A 5,781-nucleotide genomic window follows, 5' to 3' on the forward strand; every position below is an offset into this window, starting at 1 on the left:
AAAGGTGACCGAACCAAACATATTCTACCCAAGTTCTTCTTTACCCATGAGTTGCAGAAAGCTGGAGAGGTCAACGTCCTTCAGATCCGGTCTAGTGAAAACTCAGCCGACCTCTTCACCAAATCATTGCCCTCTTGCACATTCAGGAAGTTCACGCAACAAGATTGGCACGCGTAGACTCAAGGACCTTCAGTGATGTCCAAATCAGGGGGAGTAATGTGTGTTGTACTCTTTTTCCTTTCTCTGGTTTCCCTTTTTACCACATTGGGTTTTGGGTTTTCCGGGAGAGGTTTTAATGAGGCAACATTAACATGTTACAAACCCTATATGGTTATGGCATCCAAGGGGGAGTGTTATGAATCATGAAGTGGATGGCCCATAACCTAGACCATACAAGTTCAAGACTAGAGTTCATTGGGGGTTTACATCCAGCCACATGGAAGACTCATTCAACCTTAGTCTTTATGAGTTTGACCATGTCATTATGTAGAGTATCTTTGTAATTAATTCTCCATTTGACTCCACCTTGTATGAACCACTATATATATAGTGGTGTAAGCAATAAGAAATATACAACACATTCTCACAAATCTTCTTTCAAATCTTAACAAATATAACAAATATAACAATTTTTTTATTGAATTACGTACATAAAATAATCCATAATACATAATAACAACAAAATATTGCTTTTACGTTGTATCAAACCAAGTTGCAAAAAAATCAAGAAGAAAAATAGTGTATCTTAGAGATTTTTTTTTCTTTTTCATGTATAAACTCAAGTTTTTCAAAAAAATCAAATTAAAAGTATTAACCAGAAATTATTAAAAGAAAAAAAAACAAGTAAGATTCAAAAATAGTTGGAAAAGTAATAAATAATAATTTTATATGAATATCAAGACAACTAAAAGATTGTAAAACAAAATTATAAAAACGTAAATCTAAGCTACTGTATCCAATCAAATATCTAGATAACACCCAATTTAAGTTTTCAATGAATAAAGAGATACAATGTAATAAATAAAAACACATACCATGTTCACATCTTAAAAAAAAAAACATTATAAACCACATGAAGCAAAAAAAAAGAATATACATTACTCATGTTTCAATTTCCGTGTTGAAGAAATTGGGCAATCACTTAAGATAATAAGGTTGTAATTTTGTTAATCAAATAAACACAATAAAAATAAATTACACTAATTAAAATGAGAAAATATAAAAATATTTGTTTGATAGAAAATTTTAAACAAACCACATTAATATAAAAACAATTGTTAAGCTATAAAATTAAAAAAAATAGAATATTCAGTACAATGCGAGTAAGGTATCTGAGCCAAACGATGAAGTAAGCTGGTCCTTTTTTCTTCTCTTTAACTTTCTCGGAATCTTTGGATGCATCTTCATTTACTTCTTCATCCTTCAATTTCGATAAGAAAAGTTACCTAAGCTTTAATAAACATTTGAAAAGATTATCAATTTATAAAACTTTATAAATAAGCTTACTTCATCGTTTTTTGAGGTTTCACTTGCTTTACCATTGTCAACAACTTCTGTACCACCTTTTACATGTTGTTCTTCTTTTTCCTCTATCTGATCCTATTATAAAGGTTCATACACATCAATTAGTTTTATCAATTTATAAAACAATAACAGATTTATAAAGACTTATAATTTTAAAACTAATAGTTTCAGTTTATAAAGATTTATAAATTAGTTTATTTCATTGATTTTTGAACTTTGTCTTTCTGTATCACCGTCACCGACTTCGATATCAGCTTCCACTTGTTGTTTTTCTTCATCTTGTGTCTTCTCCTATTTCAAAATTCATTGCTACCTAACTGCAATACGAAATAAAAATATGAAGTTAACTTTTAATCATGGTCTAAAGATAGACATCTCAACACTGCAAGTAATAGACACCACCCTCAACAGCTAAATTGTTTTTCTTTTATAAAGATCTATAAATTGTCGAGTTGTACTTTTAACAATATCCTGAAATCCAAATTTATAAAGGATTATAATTTTGTAAAAATGCACTGTTCGTCCTGCTAAGGTTGAGTTGGCCCTAGTGTTTTCTCTCAGATACGAATTCCAAGGTGACCACCATCAACACAAAGCTTCAACTCCGATCTAGCATGGACGTTTTGTGCCTCACCCTCTCCGTTATTCTTCTCTCCTATAGCTTCTCACTCTCGGGACTCCTGCTGGGTTTACCCGAAGAATCCTCTCACCAAAAGGTTAAGACCTTCTACAACTTAGAAGACTGTGTTTCTCGTCCGGCTGTGCTCCTGAAAGATCTATGTCTCCGGTGAGAAACCTTTCTTCCAATATTGCTACCACTGGTTCAAGTCTGAAGGTGAAGGGTTCAACTTCGAAATTGCTTGTTCCGAAATCTACAAATCTGTTTTCTTGGGAGCTTCCCGACCCTGCTAAACCGCCAGAACCTCCTGACCCACCGGACACTCCACCGGAGCCACAGGATGTTCCTTCTTGGACGACTTCGGCACCTGTACCCCTCGACATGGCATATCCCTCCTTGCCGCCCATCTCTACACATCTGTGCGGTACCAGAGTGAGAACTTTCCCGAACAGATCTCGGAGATCGTCACCACCCTTTAGCTTTATCTCTCTTCTCCACCTGCTACCGACCGCTATTTTACAAAAGACGAATAAACAATTCTTCCACCAATATATATATTACAATTATATGAATACAAATTTCCAATTTTTATTATAGTCCAACAATTATTTTCAACAATACATACTTAATAAAATACTAACTGCATCAAAATATATATTATGGATGTAACCACTACTTTAGTTGCATAATAATCGGGATAGCATCAAAATCAAAACCGTCACTCAATAACTGCATCTAAATATCAATTATCAACATGTTTTTGTATAACACGAACATTTGAGGCAGTTGAAATATCAACGTGTCTTTGTATAACACGAACATTTGAGGCAGTTTAATGCATCTAAAAAATCAAATCAGTACGAATGAACATTTTATGGTTCACAACCTTGATTTTCGGGTCTATTTCCAATCATTTTGTGGGTACAGATGTTTTTCACTAATTAAACAAGTACTTAAAAGGGAATATAGTCAAAAGAGAAGGCGTCCACCTCAGCAAATAAAATCAACGAATGAGGGAGTACTATACTGCCACATCAATTTATTCTTTCACCACCGTTCTCTTCATCTCCTTCCCGATGAATCTCTTGGTTTCCTTCCCTGCGAATTCATAACCGCTTCTTATACAGTTAATTGCATAAATTAATTGATTAACGTTATGACCCTTAATATATAAATCGAGTGATGGCCGAATCTAATTCTCAGTTTTTCTCACGCTTAGGTTTTTGGCTTATAGAGCTTGAGATTTGTTTTCCTTTCGCTAGCTTATTCTTATGCTCTTTGTCATCGATTTTTATTTGGATCTCGCATTAGGTATAGAATAACTTCCGGAATACTATTCTGATCTGACACTATATTTAATTTGTTTAGGTTATAAGGAGGTCTTGCAAGGATCGAGATGGATGCCGCTTCAGAAGGTAGCAATCTCATGGAGAAGGTCATCCTGATGTGTAGGTACCTCCTTCGTTGGTTAGAATCTAAAAACACTATATTGGTTTGTGGGTTTCAGTAGAGTTGAGAACTTGGCTTTAAATTTGTATGCAGGAGATCGAGTTTGAGTTGGAGGCTAAGGGAAGAAATATTTTTCAGGAAAAGGAAATAATTTAGAGGTATTTACATAATGTTAATGCTTGTGGCTTTTAGTTGGGAAATGCATACGCTGATTGTTTCTTCTTCTTTTCTTTTTTTTTTTGGACAAATGTTGATTGTTTCTTCCTGTTCTGTAGTAATTGAAGATAAGAAACTAAAGACTCAGCTTGCTTCACGAGAAAATTTATATGGCAAATTTCTACTCTTAACTTATCAACATCAAAGTTTCAACTAGGTGAATATCTGAAATCTTGCGTAAGTCAATCTTGAGGTTAACAAGGAAAATCCAAGTACTATCACCATTTGTATCCATTCCAGTCCTGAGTTAGTATCTGACAGTATATATTTATATATTACAATATCCCTTGCTTCACGATGCCAGTCGTGAGCTTATGTTGTTGACTCCTTTAATGTTGGTACTGAACATGTTTCTCTGTCTCCCAGAATTCAAGCATCGGCATGAAGAAGTCAAAGCTGATTTAGCAGCAGCATGCATGATCCAATGTTTCTCTCAGTCAAGCTCATTCCCAGAGAGCAACTTGCACTAATCTGTAGTTTAATTGGTTAAAATGTATGGTTTCATGATGATCTTACTCATGTTTCTCACTCTTTCTTTGCTAATGATGCAGAGTGTGGAGTTTCTGTTCCTGATGACAAGTATGTGATGAATTCTTTTTTTGGTTAGCCTGAGATATACTCTTTTTGGATTATGAACGCTCTTAATTCTTTTTGGTTTGCAGGAGACTTTTCAAGTTAGTAAGCATGTCTGGTGCTCTTGAGGAACTGTACTATCGTGGAAAGACATCCTTTCCAAAAAGATAATTATTCAGGCGACTGGATCAAGCACCTGAAAGTTCTTATTTGAGTTACGATTTTTGCAAAACTAATTTTTTATTGATCTTCCTCTTCTACTTCTTCTGTGTAGGCTGGTTCTGAACAAGAAGATATTAGACATACAATTGCACAAGTTGGTATCTCGACATGGCGCTGTAACTATTTATTACCTTTACTTATGTCAGTTTTAATTTCTTTTTTAATTGGGAAAAGTTGGATTTTTATCTCATCCTGAACCAACCTGACTAGCAGGGGAAGAATGTCAATCAACAGAACCCAAATATTCTATGATCACCAGATGATGCTGAAAAGTTTGCATTGTGACTGACTATTAGTTAATTTCTTTTACAAGTTTGGAACTAATATATTTTCTGATTGAAACATTTTCTTAGAGAAGCTAGACAAATGGTTCTTAGTCAAATATTGTTTTCCCACTCTCTCGAGAGAAGTAAGTCCCATCTAAAATGCTTTGAAGTCTATCTCTTTTTTTCCTTTGTTCTTTAGTGAGTGTCATCAAGAAGATGCTAATCTTCCAGATTGTGGTAATGTATTTTTTACTATAGTTGCTCATGTTTCCCTGTTGAAACTTTTAAAGAGATATATGCCTAGAGGATGTAATTCTGAGGGCTGCTCAAATGGAACAGATAGTTGAGAAGGTAAGAATCCAGTCACCTTTTCAAGTCATAGTTCACCATTCTTTACATATCATCAAGTTTCTACCCAGTTTCTCTGGTGCTCCACACATCTGAGAGACATTGCGATAATCTGTTTGTTTTCACAGGTTTGTGAGGAGCGGTTTTGTCATGTCCCCGATCCTGGATAGGATCGTCTGGACGGACTGCGGTATGAGGAAACGCACCAGTCAGGTCATATGACCTAAAGACAAGTATATCATGGCCTGAAGGTAAGGTTAAGGGCATCAGGAAGCTAAGACATAGCTAATCCAAGAAAGAGACAAGCTCAAAGGAGCTGGACAAGCGAGCTGGTATCTGGACAAGATCCAGGTGAAGCTCGATGAAGTGAGTGATCAGAATGGATCATGGGGAAACTAAGTCTAGGTCTGGAAATTGACCAAGGGACTTAGAAGGATTGAAGAAGATAAAGGAAGCAAGCTGGACACAGTGTATAACAGCTGGGCGATGCAGTAAGCAAGCTCGACCAGCTAGGTGAAGTGTAGTGCAGCTCGGTGTAGCTCACTGAAGTGTAGGTCAGCTCCC

Source organism: Brassica oleracea, chromosome C6 (assembly GCF_000695525.1).
Source record: "Brassica oleracea var. oleracea cultivar TO1000 chromosome C6, BOL, whole genome shotgun sequence".
NCBI lineage: Eukaryota > Viridiplantae > Streptophyta > Magnoliopsida > Brassicales > Brassicaceae > Brassica > Brassica oleracea.